This window comes from Lonchura striata, chromosome 5, assembly GCF_046129695.1.
Source record: "Lonchura striata isolate bLonStr1 chromosome 5, bLonStr1.mat, whole genome shotgun sequence".
NCBI classification, from domain to species: domain Eukaryota; kingdom Metazoa; phylum Chordata; class Aves; order Passeriformes; family Estrildidae; genus Lonchura; species Lonchura striata.
Window position 1 is genome coordinate 62,121,763 of NC_134607.1, and position 21,986 is coordinate 62,143,748.

The following is a 21,986-nucleotide window of genomic DNA, read 5'->3' on the forward strand; positions in this document are numbered from 1 at the left end:
CAGCACTCAGGGTGCCCAAATGTACCTGCAGACTGTATCTGCTTGTCACTTGGCAGGGGAGAGGGTTGTCCAAAAGACAAAACCTCACAGCAGCTCCAAGTGGATCACGAACACAAACCAGGAGAGCTGCAGTCTCCATGACCAGTAGACCCAGGTGTGGCAAGCACATTTCTCTCCCTCTCAGGATTTTTCATAGAGGTGCACAGAGAGAAATGAAAGAGAAAACAATTTCTATTTCTGCTCCTTTTCCTATGTGGAATATGTTTGGAGAACTGTTTACCTGGAGTGATTGCTTGATTGGATTCTGGTGAGGATTGTTTGAGCCTGATGGCCAATCCAACCCACCTGGGGCTGGACTCTTGAGAGAGGGTCATGAGTTGTGTGAGAATTAGAGTCAGAGAAAATAGTATGTAGTTTTAGTATCCTCCTTTTATATAGTATATTAATGTATTTTAGCACACTTATAATAAAGAAATAATTCAGCCTTCTGAATTGAGTCAGATATCATCATTTCTTCCCATTGGGTTCGCCTGCATTTACAATACCCAGGACAATAAAACATGCTGAACCAAAGGCATGCCTAAATCCTGTGTTTTAACTTTTCCCTCCATAATCCTAGAGTATGGCTCAAAAAGCACCACAGAAATTTCAGCAGGCTTTGAAAGTAGAGACAACTGCCTGAGTATTGCCACCCTTTCCCACGTTTATGGGGGAGACATTCAGATGGTAACTCAAAATCTTCATCTTCTTTTCTTCCAAGTACAAAGGATTCTCTTCTGAGCCATTGTGCTCTAACATAAACTTACAGCAGCATGTACACAACTGAAAAAATCCAAACCCAAGCAACAACAAAGGTCTTACAAAAATACAGCACTGCAGGCATGGTTCTTCCCTGGGGAGAGGATAAAAGAGCAACATGTGACAGATGTTTGTCATGTCATTTTATATAGTATTCAAATCCACTCAGAAACAATAGTAGTGAGAATGGTATAAAAAACCTAAAGAGACCAGACTGAAAAGAAGTGTTACAAAAATAACTCTTGAATAAGAACAAAAGAAATTAAATATAGAAGACCAAGAAAGCGGTTTTAGGAAGCTTTGTTTGTTTTTTATGTCAATTTAAAGAAAATAAGAAAGTCTCTTTTAAAGACTCTCTCACATCCCAAATTTATCTCCGTTATCTGCTGACTCAGAGACTTCACAAGACACTGGCTGGGAAACTGCAGGAGTTGCTTCCGACATAATATAGTATTGATGTACCCCTGAAGGATGGAACTGCACCATGAAACAGACCATCCTCTTTGCCTGCAGGGTTTCTAGCTATTCTCTTAGCTCCTTATTTCCTCCCTACAGCCAAATCTTCATTTTCCCTTATGTAAAACTCCTTTCTATATCAGTTTTATAAACAAGCAGATAAAAAGAATAAATAAATTATCCTCTGGGAAAGTGACTTGGCAGTGAAATGTCATAGTGTAATGGATACCTGATCATATAGGAATAAATTTCAACTATGAAGTGCAAGGAGAAGCAAGACACTCTAATCATTCATTCATTCATATAAATATGTATGGAGTCAACCTACAAAACTGTTCACCCAGTTTGGGCAATATGTATTTTAGCATGCAAACTACTGCACAGTGGTTGCACATGCTCCTGTGGGGAAGATGGCCCAGATGCTTTGATTTTTCAGGCTGCTGCTGTTCACTAAAAGATAGTGAAAGCACCATTCTTCAGTCTGAACTGGTTATTGGTATTCTATTCTAGAACTGAGGTGCTTAAATAATTCTTTGAACATAAGCTGTTAAGCAGCCTAAGCAAAGAAAAATCCTGTATAGATTTTTTTTTTTTTTAATGTTCAGGTATTCAGATTCTGCAATAATTAGATTAGGAGTTATTTTCAAACAGTTTCAAATACTTCAACTACAAATTATAAAAAAAAAAAAAGAAAATTAAAATTCAGCTTACCTGCAGTTCCTAGAAAAATCCCTCAACTGTCCCCACCAACCTTTCTTCCTCACAGGGAATCAACATCCATGAAGCAGCCCTCTCTTCAACAACAGGCTGTGTGCTTTGATCTCAACAGAACTATTTTCCACAGCCTGTTCCTTGGTTTAAGAATGTACTTCCACAAATTTCCCCATTTGTGCAAATGGGGAAGTTTTATAGAAGTTTTACAGATGTACAGTTTTCATTGTAAAAATTTTGCAATGTAAACCAAGTTTTCTGTTCAGCACTAAAGGGGTGGCCTTTCCTGACAGGGTGGGAAACAGCACCTGGAAGGACAGGACAGGGGAGCATGGAGTGAGCTGAAGAACTGAGGTGGACTCATGGCCTGACCAATGTGAGCAGACACAGAGAAACCCAAATGAAGTTTGAAGTTCTCTTCATGAAGCCCAAACCCACCCCCTGTGCCCTGGCCTGTTGCTCAGAGGGGTTTGGAGGGAGGAAGGAACTGTGGAGGGCCACAACATTGTCTGGGGTTGGTGAACTCCTGAACATCACAGACACTACAAACTACTACAACAATTCTTCAAAACAGAAAATGGCATTTTCCCTTTAGCAACAGGTAGGGAAGCAAAACCACAAAAAACCCACCACTTTATCAGTCATCTTTAGGGGGTAGGGCTGCCTCAGCCAACAAACCAAAAAGTTGGAAGTTGGCTGAGTAACAGCTTTTTCCTCTCTCTTGCATCCAACCTCACTGAACAAGCCAAAGAAAAGAGAGGACCCCCAGTCAAACCACTGAAGAAGAAATCCCTTCTGTTTTTTAAAGACGAGGTCCACTCCATTTTTATTTAATCCATTTAGGAATTAAAACTGGTTAATCTACATTCTGACATTTAATCAAGAGCACATTTAGGCTAGAATAAAATAAGTGTTCTGATTCATAATCCCATATTAAAACATAAAGGCCTGTGAGTGTATAAAGATCCAGCTGGTAAGCAAAGTTTTCCTAAGTTCCTCAACTGCCTGAAAACCCCACTAGCTGCTTTTATATCTTTCAACACCCATTTTTAAAACAGGGCTAATGGGCTTTGGTCAAGTAGTCAAATATTTGAGGACTGCAAGATCATACCCTGATTTTGGAACACTTCCTTAAGCTCCAAGGGGATTATCAGTTCCAGTTACTACCCAAAGTGATTAAGTCACATGATTCTGAACACATCACAAAAAAGAGACCAAATCTGCTTTTCTTTTGTACAAAAGATTTTGCCAACATGTGAATCAAAGAGGTAAATTACAATAATTAATACACAGTGAGGTAAATTTTATCCTCGGTGGTCAGACAGGAATTCAGAGAAAGGGATTTTTGCCATCCAGTAAAAAAATTAATAAATTCAGACATAAGTCTCTGCTTCTGTGTTCTCTTTACTGCAACTTACTTGAAATATACTTTTTAGAAAGTGTCCTTTTGAATTCATTTGTATTTTTAAAACTCAAATAATTTTAAGATTGTCAAAGTTAGAAAATTCTGGGCAACAATTCTACAGATAAAGTGAATTTCCTGCAAAATTTCACCATGGAGTTATAATCACAGATAATAATTCGAATTCTGACACACCTTTGGCATTACTTCCCTGATTTATTCTTATGTATTAAAACCTAGCCACTTATTTATTGTAGTTAAGAGGGTGATTTTACTTTTCTCCTCTACCAGTTTTACATTGTTTTAGTGAATACTAATGCTTATGACCTACAATCAGCTATGGCCTAACAAAAGAGAGACTTACAGCCTGGATCAGACCAATTTAATAAAACAATCTAAAACTACATGGAGAGAATAATTTATTGAGACATCTTACTATGTTACTGAAGAACAAAATTTTGCTCTTCACCCCATAAAAAATAATAAAACCAGATTTAACCAATTTAAACTCTTTTTTTTTTCTTTTTTTCCCCCCACTCCTAGAAAAGTATGCAGACACTGAAATACAAAGTACTCTTTGGGTTGTAATGACAACTTTTACATATTTTACTTTCACAGACTATTCCTAGTAATTCCAGAAATATAATACAGATTTCTTTAAAAGCTCAAATATATCTTTCTATATCAGGTGGTGAAATGCACCCTACAGTGCCAAGGAATGCAAGTTATTTTAAATTGTAGTAAATTTGCATGACAACTGTCACTGATACCTCCCAAATCTATCATATATATATATATCAGTAATCTGCTCTTTTACAAGACATTCACAAAATTTTTGAACTCTTATGGCAACTGGAAGATGGAGAAATTCTGCATGAGATGGAAAGAAATAAGTGTGGCATTGCAGGTGCCTCCCAAGTTACCACTTCTCAAATGTTATTTACCCTGGGAAAATCAGTATGTTTTATCAAGAGCTAAAACACTTGACTCCACCATGGTCACTCAATTATTTATTTGGAATGTACAAAATGCCAGTAGGAAAAAAAAAAAGCCAAACCAACACAAATTCTCCCTTCCTCTTTGCATCATCCAGTTTCTTGTCTCTTCCACAAAAATTTAAAAGATAATTAATTATTGTCTTCAAGGTATATGGCTACTTCCTTTTCCCTTTCTGTAAATACTAACTCTTGTTTTTTATTAAGGATTATGATATGTTTCCTCCCCTTGAATACTGGCCTCTGCAGAAATGAAGACCTGTATATGACTGAGTGGAATTGGACAGCACCAAATGCAATCAGTGGCTAAAATGATCAGATGGCTCTTTTACACAAATTGCTAAACTAAATCATGCACTACAGGACAGCAGAAGCCAGACTCTCTGCTAACCCCAGGAGTTTTAGTTCCTACACTGGAATCCTGGAGAACAAACGAGAGCTGTGACATTGACTGAGGTCCAGTTGCATTAGACAAGCTTTGGCCTCAATCATCAGTGATCATCAATGCTCACCACAGCCCTCTGAGGGTCCCTGAAATCATAAAATTAATCAAGGAAACCAACACTTTATTGTAACCTTTCTTTCTTAGCGAAGTTTCACGAGGGCTATTTCTATTTCAGTGATTTCCTGCTCCCTTGTGTCCTTTTGAAATCTCAGTACTGGCATGTTTTTCTCTAGGCTTACATGCTCTAGTATCCCAACAGTGAATATTCTACCTCGAAAGGTCTTTTTTTTTTTTCAATTTTCTATGTGCTACCCAAAATTGTAATATGATTTTCCAAAAATCATTACATATTTTCTAGTGAGATTAATAATGATTCAGAGAGGCTACGAAAAGTCATTCCAGCTCAGCTTCAGATCAAATTCATTTAGATTCTTGATACCAAAGCTTACTATCCAGAAAGTCAAGCATCCATAAATCTAGAACCAATAAAAGCCAGAACTGCTCAAAGACAAATTATCAAAACAATTTGTAAAAATTTCCAAAATACTTCAAATTTTCAGGTGAATCTCAGGTAGGATTGTAAAAATAAAAATTCAGTTTCCAGTGGCCTTTGATAAATCTGATTAGATAAAAATGTTAATTATAATATACTTTATTATTTCATTTATTAATAAAATTTCTTCTCTTTTGCACAAAGTAAACCTGATAGCAATTTTAACTACCCTATGAATTAACCTGTAGTTGCTTCTTATTACTGATAAATGTAAGGGTTTGTATTAGAAGATGTAAGAAAGCTCTCAGATGAGAAACTTAAAATACAAAACTGCTCTCAAGGCTTATATAGCTATCTGAAAAAAGTGGCCTATTTATCTACATCACAGCTGATGAAGGATTTTTAAAACTCAAAGTTTGAGTTTGAGTTTTGCTCAGAATGTAGAAAAAATAAATTACACATTACTTCTTTATTCCTAGATCATGATATCAGCCTTAAGCAAATGTTTTACCTACAATGAACTGCTTTTTAAGCTACTGTGATGCAGCCACCTAAATGGCAATTTTTGTTCTTAAGTCAGCTAGGGACCAGTACAGATCCCTTTCAGAACACAGGTTTGCCACAATAATTTACCATAGAGTAAAAAAAAAAATCTATAATTTATGTAATGGCTAAGAGCTCCAGCTGAGGAAGAGCAATTGGACTTCATCCCATCCATCTCAACTGCTTTGTAAGCAGCAGATTGTACAAAACTAAAGATGATGAAAACTTAAAATATTGGTTCTCGCTTTACATTTGAATGGTATGAATATTTCATATGCTAACATACTTGTAGTTGCATAGAAGTTGCATGGAATCAAACATCACTTCAAGCCACAGTTCAGTTTTTCAAGCTCCATAAAAATTAACAACAAATCCTTTCCCTACAACTTTTCACACTGGACATTATGATAAACAGTAAACCTGAACTATAAAGCAGAGATATGGAGTGCCTTAAATTTAATGTTCTGGTGGATAATAGTTTGCTATGCATCAAAGCCAGACATTTTGGTCCTTTTTACTCAATATAGTGAATATAAACTAACCAATAGCAGATAATAATTTAAAAAATAAGTTTAGAAAATATCTGTCTTTATTGACATCAGATATTGCCCCTGTAAGTGGAGCAATGACAGCCTCCAATACATTAAAACACAAGGAACAAAGTGAAGCATATTGTGTTTTCATTTTTTCCATGAACACAGGGCAATTCCACAGCAGTTATGATCAGGGTGTACAGTGTCTTAACAGACAGCGATTTTGCCCCCAAATTTTGCAAGAAATCTCAACTAGGAATAAACTAATTCAGTCTGTTTCCATCTTATATTTGTTTATGCAGATGAATTATTTTAATAAGAACTGCCCTTTCAAGACTATCCTAATAAACTAAACATAGGTTTTTAAGATAATTTTGAGGCAAAAGAAAAGAAGATGATACCCTCTCTTACTTGACATCTAAGAACACTGAACAGCCCCAGGCCTGGCATGTAGGATACCTGACAGGCTACCTAAAAAATCCCAAAGAGTTCAGAAGTGCATAAAAGAATTAGTATCTTCAGAAAAAAAAAAAAAAAAAAAAAAAAAAAAAATTGCTGAATTTCAATTTCTTTAGTATCAAAGAGAGATCAAAGAATAACTCATATTTTTTTCCAAACCACCTTCATTTGGAATCAAGTTTAATGTTTGGTTGTCAAGCGTGGCCTTATCTTTTCCTTGACTTATTTTTTTATACACCTGGTGATCCCAAAGTTTACTGAAATATTACAACCAGCCTGTAGGATTTGGGCAATTAGAATCCAGCAAATACAGATAAAGGGTTCTGAGACTCTGAGACAGAGGTTTTTGTAACCCTCTTCACTTTCAATGGTGCATCTACAACCAACATGAGAATGAGAACAAGTATGATTTTGGATGAAAATGAAGTGCAAAATATTAGAAAATAAATATAATGCAGAATGTAGATTCCTTATATGAAGAAATAAAAGAGACAAATCACAGAATTATAACAATACAGAAGACAAATAACAAACTAACACAGTTTTTCTTGACCAGATATCTTCCAAAATGTTCACAAACACTCAGGAGAAAAATCTAGAAAAGTAAGAAGACATAATAAAAAGATCACTGACTTGATTAGAGAATTGTCTCAAAACTGAGATATGCAGAGAAAATGAACAAACACACCCCTGAATTAAAAAAATATATAATTATAATTTATATCATATTTACAAAATATACGATTCAGCTTTCAGAGTTTACTTTTCAAGGATCAGGTCAATATTAAATAATTAGCAATTACACATCTGTAAGTAATATTAGTATGCTACCCTGACTGCTATTACAGATAAATGCATCACAATCATTAAATGAGCTCCCTCAGAACTCTTTTTGAGGAACAGACCTACTATTAGTTTAATAATCTATATGATTTTGTTATCATTGGGGAACAAAGGTAGAGAGATTGGGAGATTTATTTAAGGTTTCTAGAGAATCAGAGCCCAGATTCCTGAGTGGCTGTCCATTGCCTAATATACCTAAGCATCTTTAAATCTACACCATTGAACATTTCAAACACTTCACAATACTGAAACCACTGGTAGATTTGCCACTTTAAAATAATGACATTATTGTATCTCAGCAGTATCAAGTCTCTATCAAGCTACAACAGCCCTCAAAAAGAGATGCACTGGTCTGGCATGGATGGCAAGAACAGGTTGTAGATACCTCCAATCTCTTCTCCATCCACCCAGACATCACCACCAAAAGCCCAGATGGCCCCAGCACTGCTGTCCCCCTCCCAGCAGTTGCTGGCCCTGCCAAGCTTGCTCTGACACCCCCAGCAGTGGCACCCTGATTTCCTTCCCCTGGCCATGGGACTGATGAACTGCAGCAGAGATATCCACAGTCCAGAACAGCTGCAAGCTTCATGCTTTATTTTTTGAGACATCACATCACTTCAAATGGATTAACACTAGTTTTAAATTATGGAGTCTACAAAGCATCTTCTGAACACTTTATTTTTTTTTTTTTTCCCTTAGGGTTTGGAGATTTTTGGTTTTCTCTTTTGGGGGGTTATTTATTTGTTCACTTGGTCTATTTGTTAGTTTTGGTTTACTCCTTGAGGTAGCCTCTTTATCAGTACTTCAGGAGCCACACTCAAGGCCATTAAAGATGCCAACCATATCCTGAGTGGCATCAAAAGGAGCACAACCAACAGGTCAAGGGAGGTAATTCTGCCTTCTACTCCACTCTCCTGAGACCCCACCTGCAGTGCTGTGTCCAACTCTGGGGACCCCAATAAAAGAAGGACATGGACCTGCTGGAATGAGTCTGGAGAAGGGCCACAGTGGTGATCAGAGGTCGCTGTATGAAGACAAGCTGAGAGAGTTGAGATTGTTCAGAATGGAGATGAGAAGGCTCCAGAGACCCTGGAGCATCCTGCAGTACCTAAAGGGCTACAAGAGAGCAGGAAAATTACTACATGCAGTGGAAGGACAAGGGGCAATGGTTTCAAAAGAAAAGAGTAGGTTTATATTAGATATTAAGAAGAAATTCTTTACAGTGTGGGCAAAGGGAGACTGGAGACACTGGAACAGGTTGCCCAGAACAGTTGTGGATGCCCCATCCCTAATGTTCAAGGCCAGGCTGAATGGGGATTTCAGTAATCTGGTCTTGTGAAAGTTGCTCCAGCCCACAGCAGAGGGCTTGGAACAACATGATTTTTTTTGGGGTGTTCCAACCCAGACCATTCTGTGATTCTCTGATAGTAACAACACACTTCATAGTCATCATCCTCAGAGGTATTCAAGAAACTACTGGATGTGGCACTTAGCACTGAGGGCTACTTGACAATGTGGTGATCAGTTAAAGGCTGGACTCAATCTCAGCAGCCTTTTCCAAACTATTTTTGTGGTTCTATGTATTGAGTGTTCTAGTGTAAGAGCTAAATAATAAAACATTTAAAACACAGGGTAGAAGTGTGAAAAGAGCCAAGAGAGCCAAGCTGTTTGAACACAGTGAGATTATGCACACAACTCCTATCAAATCACAGGGTCACAGACTGTGATAGTGTTTATCTGATTGATGCTGAATGTGCTCCAGCACACCAGTAAGGATTCAAACAGACGGGATCAGTTAGTTGCTCTGGATCTGCTTTAATGTAGTACAGAAAAACTGAACCTCTTTCACTGATAAAATGAAAAAAAAAAAAGTCCACAAAAGCAGTCACAAAAGAGGATATTTTACATACACAAAGCACTTAACTAAATTTGGATGAAAAGACAGATTTTCAGTTTTATTGGTAATCCTTGAATCTGTTGGTTTAAATCAAATCCTTAATGCTACTGTAACTTAGCCACTTATGCATTAACATGCAGCTTTTCCAAAGGTTCTTTTTATACACATTCATAAAAACTGGGAGGAACACAGAATTTTTTTAGACCAAGTCCATTCATTTCCTCTCTTGATCTGACTTGCACAATGAAGGACAACAAACAGCTCTAACAATCTGTCACACTGAGACTCTTCCACTTAATGTCTGCATGGGGATTCTGGCTCACAAGGTGCCATGCAGAAGCTGCCAAGGGCACTGGGTTCTGCCCCATGCACAAAACCCAACTAAAAGCACGACTCCCTTGGTCTCCCATCGTTTCCAACAAGCACAAGGGCCTGGAATTTTCTTGGTCTCCCTTCATTTCCATCAAGCAATCTCTCCCCCTTCTCCACTCTTGTAGTCAGAGTCAGGGCAGAAGCTCCAGGCCTTTTCCTCTTCCCAGGCTGAGCTGTAGAACATTCCTTCCTGCACAGCACAGCCAGGGCTCCAAAGGCAGGACATCTCCACTTCCCAGTGAAACTTCCCAGCTCTTAATTAGATGCTGTCCTGCTTAAAAAAACAATTGAAGAGCCCAGTGCAAGAAAGAATGTGCCATCTGAAAAGGTGGGAATTCCTTGGCAGTAGCGTCAGCATTTCAGACTAACAAATCTTTGTAGCCTCTTAGGCAACTGGATGGGATGGAATTACTCAGCTTCCACTGCTACCTTCTTCCCCCCTTCCCTCACTTTTCATTGCTGACCAGATTATTCTTTCTGGTTTCATAAAAAGTTGTAAAATGGAAAAAAATTACAGACATGGCTTACAGACAGCTTTAGTAAGTAAAACTCAATTATAAACCTTTAAAACACAGCTCCAACATGCAGAAATGCAGTATCTGAAAACAGTTGATTGGGAATTCTCCTATAATGAAAATACTAAATAGTCCATGCTGTACTATGAACTTGATAAAACTGATATGAAATTTCCCCAAATAGTTGATACTGGCACATGAAAAAAAGCAAAGCTCAGAAGGATACACAAAATTACTACATTTCCAAGGTCATTCCAAACAGTATAGCATAAATCAGCATGGGCATGTAATTCTTGGATCTCGTTTGATATAAGCAAAGCAGAAATTATGTGTTGTTGCAGGTGTTTTGCAGGCAAACATGACACCCAGTTGATTGTTAACAGAAGAACTTTTTTCAAAGGAAAATGAGCTGAAGGAAGATCTCAAAGCTGACAAATGAAAAAACCCAGGTGGAAATAGTAATGACCACTCCTGGGCTGGAGCAGTCAGAAGCTATTTGTGCTAGGATGGCACTGGAAACAGCTGCTCCTAGGGGAAGCAGGAGTTGGCTCCAGCAGGCTTGGGAAGCATTTTGGGGGATGACAGCCACTTCCAGCTGGGCCGCTCAGCATGTGCAGTTCCATTTGGCTCAGAGATAGAAAGAAATGTGTACCTCACACCAAAAGCTACAGAACACCTGCAATTTATGTTCTCTGAGAAAACTACAGTTTATAGCCACTCAAAGCCAAAATTTAAAGTTACATGACTTATAATACTTTTAATCATAACAAAAATCATCTTGTTCCAATCCCCCACCATGGGCAGGGACACCTTTCACTAGATCAGGTTCCTCTGAGCCCCACCCAACATGGCCTGGAACACTTCTAGGGATGGAGAACCCTCAGCTTCTCTGGGCAACCTGTTCCAGCTCCTGACCACCCTCACAGTAAGTAATTTCTTACTAATTTCTAATCTAAACCTACCTTCTCTCAGTTTGAAGTTTTTACTCCTTGTCCTAGCACTAGACACTCTTGTAAAAAATTCCTCTCCAGAGACTTCTTTGTATTTTATACAAAACTCCATATGTGTAAAATACCTTTAGGTGCTAAAAATGGAGCCTCTCTCTCAGGTTCCATTTACTATTGAAGATATATTTTACATACAATTCAACAGTTGAACACACAGCCTTTGCAGTGAGCTGGTTACGGAAATAAAGGGAAAAAAGGGATCAGAAAAAAAATCTGATCTTTGTTAAGTCATTTCTACACTATAATAAAAATTAAGTATTTTATTTACAAAATAATTACTGCAAGTTGAATGTATATACTCTTTGTAACAAAAAAAATATATGTAAAAAAATCTAAAATATAAAGAGGGATCATTGACTTGCCAATCTGGGTGAAACATCTTGCTAGGGGCTTTTTCCCCCTCTCTATTCTGCTGCCCTTCTGAAAAATTCCCATGTAAATCATACTCTGCAGGTTCACTCACCTTAATTAAAGGATCTTTTCAAGAGACAGCAGTTATCTGTAGCTACCAGCCAGAGGGGGAAAAAAAAATTTAAAAGGCTGCAGACTCACAGAGGCTTGGCTACTCCTGGATTTGATCAGAAATCACTCCTCAGCAGTGACACATAATACTGTTTTCAGGCAAAACATGAATAAACATGTGTATAAACTTTTGATTCAGAGCAATGCCACACTAGTTCTGTGATCCATCAGGTCTCAGAAGATAAGCATGATGTGATGGGGTCATCCCTTGCCAGAAAGGCTTCCAAAGAGCAACTGGAAAGCTGCAACTAGTTGGTGATTGAGTGGCTAGGACACTCCTCAGTGTGCCTAACGTGCCAGGCAAAGCAGCAGGAAGCACTTGCACTTGAGTTAAATAGATAAAACTACACTGAGAAAGACTGGTCAGTAAACAAAGATTCTGCTCTAAAAAAAAATTAAAAAAAAAAAAAAAAAAAAAAAAGCATTGACATTTGGTTTCATTTTGTGCTTTTAAAAAATAATGAGAAAGAAGGCAATCTTTCAAACACTAATTCAGGAATTTATACCCAAGTAAACCCCCACCAAGGACATTATTGTACAGACCTGCTCCACAGGTCGAACTGCAACCCATCCAGGTCACCTCTTGCAAGTTTGTCTTCAGCAACAGCTTTATGGTGCCTCATACAACATCCCCAGAGGGCAAGCTCAGGTTCCCTCTCACCCAGACAGCAATGCACTGCTCCATCATCTATTTTGGAATGTGTTTGGGCCCAGCACTCTGTGCAGCTTCAGCTATCCCATCCTTCTGAGGTCAGTGGGAAACACATACAGAGGCATGAGAATAGAAAATGAGTATTGATCAGTGCAAAATGACCCAGCACCCTTTAAACACAGGTGTTTTCACCTTCTGTTATGAGGACACCTGGCATGCCTGAACAATCTGATCCCAGGCTGAATTCAGGACACCTGGTCCAGGGAGGGTGATGATGCCAGTGCTATTCCATCCAGTACTGCTTGGTCCTTTGCTTTACAGCAGTACAGACTGGTAAGTCTGGTGCCTGAGCCGAAGTCCAGCTCATCTCACCTATTCCCTGGTGATTCTGGCCACACAGAACTTTACACATTTTCTGCAGCAAACTGTTGAGCAGTTTCACTGTGCACTGTGAACCAGCTGCCCTCTCTCGCTAGCTGGAGACATCAGCTTTTTTCTCTGTTCTCAGACCTATCAATGACTGCACCTGTAAAAAGCCTGATGAATTAATAATGCAAACAAGGCAAGAGTGTGCTCATGATCAACTTCAGGACCAAAGTTCTATCAGACTAACTATATAATAATGGGTACTGCAGATCAAACAGGACTCCATGGCTATCACAAGGACACATCAAGAGAATAAAAACACAGGATTGTGCTGCATTGGCTTGTGCCAGGTCTATTTAAAGGATCTAGAAGTACTGTGGTACATAGAAGGCGATTAAAAGAAGGATTGCAGAACATCAGCTAGATGTCATCTTAATGTTATGCAACTCCTTTTTCCTGAAAACAAAGGGTGGATTCAGCAAGACCTAAGCAGCCTTACTTGTGTAAAGCTAAATCCTACCCTGACCTCTCACTGACCACTGCTTTAACTCCACACCGGCCCCAGGCACGGAAAGAGGAGAACAGAGAAACCTTCCAGACAGTGAAACTCCACTCCAGCAGAGCATTCCTTTGTAGCAGCCTCTCCAAGGGGAGTGGGAGCAAAGAGTTTCCAGTGAGAAACGAGAAACCAATGGCAAAGAGGAGGCGAAAGCACCAAGAGGCACCAACAGCTCTTCACAGAGGGACAGAAGCACAAAGGAAACCTATGGTGTAAACACAACTCACACAGCAACAAGAGAGCCTGCCTGGGATTGCCAGGTGTCCTTGTAACATCAGGATAGGCTGATGTTACAAGGACACCTGTATTCTTCATGAAGGACAAGGACACCAATTCTTCATTAATTTGGCGAGCTGTCAGGTTGGGCTAAATCTAAGATCCATCCAGTTTGGATCCAAAGTTGGCAACCAGGGCTCTGAAAGGAGCCACCACCCAGGGAAAATAATCTGAAGTCCCCCACCACTGTGTAAAGTTAGAGGTTACCACTGGAGCGTACAAATTATTATTTTGTATGTTTCACTCAACAAACCAATCTCCAGTCGCTGGCTATGATAACATTTTTAGGACTTCTCCTCTTTCCATAAGGTTTTAAAACAAAAAGACAGAGGGGGAGTGTGAAGGAATAAACACCCAAAAGTAACCCCACACAAATTACTTATAATTTATTACTTGTCAAACAGTGGCTTTAACAGGCAAAAAGACTTTTAATGAATGTCTCATACAGTGTGACTGATGTGTCTAGTTGTCCAATTAACAGTGCAAACAAATATAAATATCTCGTTAAAATATATAAATGCATATAGCTTTGGTTTCCTACACTTTACCACTTCCAACATATTTCTGAAATGCATTTCATTTTAGGAAAAAACACTCCATCAGACTTTCTCATCTGCAGGTACCCCTGCATGCTTGTGCTTCTTTGTTATTAAAAAAGCTTCTGCTTTGCATGGGATTTGTCATGTAAAATATAAAATAAATACCTACAAAAATGTTTTACTCGAGCCATCCATAGAAACCCTCATTGAACAGGAGAGGGGGTTTTGTCTGCTTTGTGTGCCTTTACTTGGATGCAGTGCTGCTTGCATAGACTTCTAAATTACATTGCAGTGTTCTCCACTCTGTTATTGATTGAGCTGAGATTTTTGGCAAGTCATTTCACCACTGTGCAGTTCTTTCTGTTCCTACCTATCCTCTGTGTCTAATTTGCCTTTATAAACCCTTCGGGCAGCAAGTGTTTTTCCCTGCCAGCTTGTAGTACCTGTCACCATGGGATCTTATTTCAGTTGGCTTGATAGGCTAATAACAACATTTATGTTTTAAGAGATTAAAATTTTAAAGAATAAAAGGAAAAAAATAAGCAATTACATTGGAGAAATACAGTACCAATTCTATGGGCAAATCATACATATTTAGAAAGAGCCTTTCTTCCTAAAGAGCTAGGCAGGCTTTAATAATGAAATAAATTTCACTTTAAAAAATGAAAAACAAACAAAACCATAAAAAGACAGCAAGAGGACAAAAATTATTATGATTATGAAACTCAGTAATTTCCCAGTAGTTTCTAAGAACTCTATCTCATAATCTAGGTCAGGAGACCAAAGAGGGAAGAAGTTTTATACAAAGAACTTCTTCCCCAGCTTCCCTCCTCACACTGAAATTCACTGAGGCAATTTAGCTGGGGATAGCTGAGGACATCAAGAATAACTCCCTGTCTGGTAACTCTGAATAAGTTTTTTTTGTAAATGACTTTTAGAATCTGGAAGTTACTCAGACAGTCTAATAACAAGGCCAATATTAACATCTAAAGGGACACAAGTGAAGACTTCTGGTTTAATGTCCCAGCTGCAAACCTCTTTCCCAGCAGCACATCCTCACTAGCTGCCCAGCAGTGCACAAATACAGAGGGAGGAATTCTGCAGCTCATGCAACCTGTTCCTAGAGCAATTGGTGAGAAATTTACTTACTACTTACCAGAAATCTTCTTAATATTGACCCAAAATAATATTAAATGGATTTACTACTTTTCTAGAACTGGTACTGCTCTAGTCAATGCAGGAGGTTCTTTCTCACATATGCAAAAAAAACCCAAAAACCTTCAGCTTTTTGAGTTTTACACTCAGAAACAGTAATTTCACTGCCCTTAAAGCACAGGCACAAACATGAGTCCCTATCAAGGCAAAGCAGATGTTACACTTCTGCAGTCAGATGAACTGTACACAAACTCATACAATATTTCACACATACTTAAAAGTGGCATATATAAGTTTTATGGGTTCATCTGTTCTGAAGACTATTTCAGTACATAAGTATCACAGGCTTAACATAAAAACTCAATATAAACATGAATCCATAAGACCTTTTAATTGATATTTCAATTACAAAGTTTCTATTTTAATTAAGCAAATTCAACATCTTGATTTTACTTTATTTTCTTAACAAAACCTCCAGTACTGTAATGGATTCTTTTCCTGAAATCTTTTATGCTATTTTTACTGGAAAATGACCAAATAGAGTGAGTGTTGAAAAAGCTCTTTTTACTGGCTTGTCTGAAATTCCAGTAATTCTTCTAGAAGTTTACAAGGCAGAAATGTTCTTCCACATCTGTAATCAAGTAGATAAAATGAAAAACCAAATTCTTCAGGAAACATATTCTCTGTACATAGTACAACAAGGATTTTTTTAATAGGCTTCGCTAGCAGTAGCTGTAATAGAAAAACCATGAGACAACAGACCAGCACTACCAATAATAGAAGCTCCACATTAGTAATAACTACTATACTTTCTTAAATCCAAAAATATTGCTCAGCTTTTATCCACTTTAAAGCTTCTATCACCAAGACTGAATTATGATCAATTAAGAGTTACAGATCCTATGTTAAAATGATAGAGTATTTCCAGTAACTAATTCCAAGAAATTCATTATGTGAGACTCGGAATTTAATGTGAATACTTCCTTACATTGCCATAGAAACAAGAGACTCTCAACTTGAAATTGCCATGCTAGTTGCTACAACAAAAAGGCAGTTTCTCTCACCACGTGTTCAGATTTCATGCATGAGACAATAGGTAGATATAACAAACCCACATGGAAAGAGAAATCACAAATACCAGTAAAAATAATGACTATATGATTACTATATATATACATGTATATGTATATATATAAAATGAAGAGGAGTCAGAGCAAACCACCTAATACCAAGTGCAGAATAGGCATCCCAGTGGGCCTGAGCTTCAAGGAGAGTTTTCCAAATGAACAGGGAATTTGGGGGGTAATTAATTACACCTTACCTAAGCAAAGCACTCAATAGTTTAACCTGAAGAAGTGTTCAGCTCCTCCATCAGTCTGATAGAAGAGTTCAGCAGCTACTCCCTTTCCCACTTGACAAGGATTTCAATTCCATGATAGGAGCACCTGCATGATCTTTTAGCTTTTTATGCTAGCAACACTTTGATATATAAACTGCTGTTTCCTATAAAAAAACCAAGGCTAGAGAATTAAAATATAATGGAATTAATACTTGTTTATACTAACATACCATTTTAGAAGCATCTGAGAGGCTTATGTGGCATTTATTAATGCAGATTTGGCACAAAGAAGTACTTAGTAAGGGAATAACAGAAATGAACACAGCCATTCAATTTCATACTAGTAAAAGAATGTAAGAATGTAACATGATAGAAACTATTCAGTATAACTCATATAGGATACAAATAGGACTGTTCATTCCATTTCAGTCTAAGTTTAAGTAGAAAAAAAATGGTGTGTGTTATAAGAACTTTCATGTGAAATGGATGTCCTGGAATGAGACAGATGCCCCAAATGTTTGGGTTTTTTATTTTCTTTCAGCTTCTGTAGGACAGGTTAGGTGTTGTTTTATGAAATGACGATCAGAAACATGCAGATTAATTAATGGTTGGCATGATGGAAACAAACCTGGAAGCTTTTAAGTACAAAAAGAGCTTTAAAATGTGCAATTTAAAAAATGCTTTTACACATTTCATTTTGGGAAATGCAAGTACAACGTGAGATACAAAGATACCAATAAATAGATAAGTAATAAAAGAAAATCTCTACCTGTTTGCAGGAAGGATTTCCACTCTGGAATACTAATGTTACATTAACACAGCTACACAATGTACCTGCTAGTATAGCGTAGAAAATTTTGCTTATTGTACTCTACCACTGTTTTCCATTGCTCTGCTACATATTGTGAATCTGTAAGCACTACTTGTAATGATGAAGTCTATTTCTAGGGTTTTTTTCCCTGCATAATGAGGACACAATATTTCTTCAGCGTTTTTATAAACAAACACACTATGACTCTGCAGAGAGTGAGTGACCTCAATTCGGTCCTCGGTGTCTGACCTAACAGACTGTCAAAGAAAAACCCTGGCCCCCAGTGTAGTAATCTGGGAAATCTGTGAACAATTTAATAATTCTGAAATTACTGCCATCACTGGCTATAGAGACTGCCATATGTTGTCAAGGCTGTGTCACGTTTCTCCCAGACCAGGCACAATGGGAGACTGGAACACCAGGCTTTCTCCCATTAGAACAGGCATGATCTGGAGTGCCAGAATTCTGTGTCAGAACAAGTTTCTGCATGCTTTTTGAAATGAACTCAAGCACAGAGGGTAGAAATGTCTTTCTGGCAGAATAAACGAGTTGGTGCCAATGCCAGACCTGAAAGATGCGCTACCTGAAAGGTTCAAGATGAATTCCAGCAACACAGGAAGGTGCTTCGCTAGCACAAAGGGCTTGGAGTGGGCAAGAAAGAAGAATGTTGGATAGGGCTTCATAGTTTGCAGATGTATGGAGGGCCTCCATGAAGTATACTGATGTGAACCAAGGATGGGTCAAGAAAGTAACAAAAATATTACATAGAAAGGCATTATTTCACCTATGGATGTGGAAGCAGACAGCTGGTTTGTCTTGTCTGAAAATCATAAAACACATGCACATTTTGTATTTTAATTCCATTTTCACATGGTGTTGAATAGCTGGACTGTTGCCCTTGCTTCCCAAGGTCAAAGGCCTGAGAAGAAAGGTGCAGTAATGACTTAGTGTTTATGGTCCTGCACTACCACAATGTAGTGTTTATGGTCATGACACCACACCTGTGTTGGTACCAGAGAAAAAGGATGCAGAAATAGAGCAGGGAGGCTGAGGTGCTGCCTCAGCAGCAAGGAACCCAGTTCTGTCCATAATGAAACACTACCTGATAAATCTCTTTTTTTTTGTAGAAACATCACTCATGTAGTAAAGTCATCCCATACATGTTTCTCCCCTGCTTCTCAGGTGGCACCATTATTTCACCCGACTTTCATGAGAACTTGGGACAGAAATACAGACGTGTTAACAATAACTCATGCTTTCATCTGAAGAAGCAGGAATGCTGTTTTTTCCTTTGGAATGAGTTAATTGTGCATATTTTAGAGGGACAGCTTTACACCAGCATTCTTCTGGAGAAACCAGCTGGTGGTCATAGCTTGGATCCGTTTGCTGCATGTAAAACTGACTGGATGGTAGCCCTAGAGAGTGGGGGGAATAAGGTACATCCTGCTGGTGGGCAGGCACCACTGGGGTTCCTCAGGGCTCAGTATTTGGGGCAGGCCTGCCTAATATCCTCATCAATGATCTCGTGTTTTCAGTTCTGGGCCACTCATTACAAGACAGACATTGAGGTGCTGGAGTGTGTCCAGAGAAGGGCAACAGAGGGAAGGGTCTGGAGCACAAGTCTGATGAGAAGTGGCTGAGTGAGCAGGGGTGCTTTGCCTGCAGAAGAGGCTCAGGGGAGACCTTATCACTCTCTACAGCAACCCGAAAGGAGGTGTAGCTGGGTGGGGGTCAGCCTCTTCTCCCAGGTAACAAATAATAGGACAAGAAGAAATGGCTTCAAGTTGCACAAGGGAGGTCTAGAATGGATATTAGGAAAAATTTCTATACTGAAAGCTTTGTCAAACATTGGAAAAAGCTGCCCAGGGAAGCAGTTGAGCCACCCAATCCTGGAGATGTGGGACTTGGGGTTACAGTTTAATGGTGGATTTGGCAGTGCTGGGGTAATGGTTAGAGTCAACAATTTTAAAGATCTTTTCCAAGCTAAATGATTCTATGATTTCAACATGTTTTGAGAAACTAAGACAGACCTAAGAAACACATGTTCCCTGGGCTGATTTTTCAGCACACTCCTTTGAATATGACAGAACATGTGAATTCTAAAACCAGTAAAGTACTTTATTAATCTCTACATTTTTTTCCTGGAACTTTCACACAATTTTACTTTCTCCATTTTGTTCCCTGTCTTACCTTCCTTCATCTCAAATTCATGCACTGTGGAAATAATCAAAGACACCCAGGAGAAACGTCTGAAGCTGATAAGCAGAGCAAAACAACATTATTCATATATTACTAATCATAATGTATGTATGAATGAGAAGACACCTGGTAGTGCTGTGTTGACAGCAAGCTACATTTTGATTAAGCTTTCTGGATTCTAGAAATCTGAAGGTGCTGACTAGGAGTTCAACAATAATGTAAAAAGGATAAATACATGGCAGATACACACAAACAACAGCTTTCTTTCAGCTCAGCTTCTAGTGAAGTCTCCAAATTGTGGATAGCAGGTTTGAATAAATGACAGATAATAGGTTAACATTAAAAGAACATCCAAACCAAGGGTACTGTTCTGAGATTATGATTTACCAATGAGGATTTTTGTCCAGTTTAGGAATGCTAAATAATTTTTGTTAAAGACTTTAAATATCTTTCTTTTCTCTCGCTTCTGCCCACCATTCCATTTCATTTCAGCCTATAGTTAGAAAGCTACACAAATGGCTAGAAAATTATGACACCTTCTTACTGGACGGATTTCTACGAGGTTGAAGAAAAGCTGATTTGTAACAAATTAGGTGTGCTAAAGATATACTGTTGGGATCACAGCTCCTGTGGTTTTAGAAAATTCAGTTAAGGCCTGCATTACAGTGGCATTCAGCAACAAAACCCAATGACAGGCACTTTGCCACTGAAATCAATATCATCCAACTCTGTGCTCTAGACTGCACCTACCTGGATAGGCATCTAGTCAATCTCATTCTAAAGTCTATGATTATATTATTTCCTACTGCAGAAACCTGTGCCATTCTGTACATTGCTTGGCTACCAGAGTGTAAGGGTTCATTGTAAGTATCATATATATATATTTGCACCAAAACTTGAATGAATAATATTCTAGAGTAGTACTGTAGCAATACTACTACAGATGAAAATTCCTACCAGTCTCAAAAAAAACCTAAAGATTGTAAAAATTTTTATTTATATTATTATATTTATAAACACCTAGGTACATAAGCAAAAAAATTAGTTCAAGAATGTTAACACAGTCAAAAAATATCACTATGTACTTTGAACTTTGCCTTGATGCTCCCCAGTTAAAAAAAAAAAAACTTAATTTTTTATTTGTTTATAGCACTATGAGGAAGAGAAGAACATGAAACATCTGCTTCTACAACTGCAGCGCTTTCCATCACCCTTTCTAAATCACAGTTGTGACCACCTCTTCCCATAAGTCCCTTTTGAAGAAGTACTTTTTCCTTGTATACACCACTTCTTGTATACAAAATATGTAGATTATTAATTTATAGAATCTTTCATGTCATGAAAGGAGCTCCTCATCTATAAAGAGCAAGGAGAAGATCAAGAACACTGAAAGCAAAAGCTCAGAATCCATATCTTTCATGAAATGCTGAATTAATGCAGGTAAGGTTATAGGATGCATAAAGAAGTCAGACACAATTCTACCCCCTCACACCAATATTTTCCTTTGATGTCAACAGTATCAACAGATGTACAAGTCTTACTGTAAAATTAACTTTACCTTATGTGACTAAACAGAACTAAGCAGAGCACTCTCAATTATTTAATTTCTTCAAGGAAATGATGCACTAACAAAGTCATGGCCCCATCCTTTAATGGCGCATTTGTAATTCTCAGGGAAGGAAAAAGACTGATGAATATAATTCTACTGCCAGTGAACACAGAGTCCCTGACATGAAACATCACAAGCTCTCTGGAGGAGCTGAAGAATAAATCACAAGCTACATGAGTCAGAAGTCAGTTTCAATGGTCTTTAAATTAAGATGGACAAGCATAAGAATAACATAAAGTAATGGTAAAAAAAGAACTCTGAATTTAATGTCAGGAGTTAATAAAATCCTAAAGAGCACAAATTTGGAAAAAGGAGTAAGTTTCTTTTCAAATACTATCTATGCAAAAGTCATAGAGAAAAGGAAACTATGCAGGTTTTCAGGGTTCTTTACGTATGGTTATTGAAAGACCCTTGTGATTTTTTTGTTTTTATTCTGGAAAATCATGCAGCTTTCTGTTGAAAAATACTGTTCTTCTTGTGAAGGTAACTA

The 21,986-nt window shown here is 38.1% G+C and overlaps 1 protein-coding gene across 16 annotated transcripts in view; it reads right to left on the reverse strand.

Moving 5' to 3' along the window:
• The window catches only part of MAGI2 (membrane associated guanylate kinase, WW and PDZ domain containing 2), a 697,856-nt gene that overhangs the window by 670,748 nt on the left and 5,122 nt on the right, over positions 1-21,986 (reverse strand). The window contains exon 1 of one of the 16 annotated variants that reach the window (XM_077783657.1): positions 8,605-8,715. The exons of the other annotated variants lie outside the window; for them this stretch is intronic. The gene's annotated coding sequence lies outside the window, so the exon portion shown is untranslated. Of the gene's footprint in view, positions 1-8,604; positions 8,716-21,986 lie in introns of those variants that run through there. 16 annotated transcript variants of the gene reach the window in all.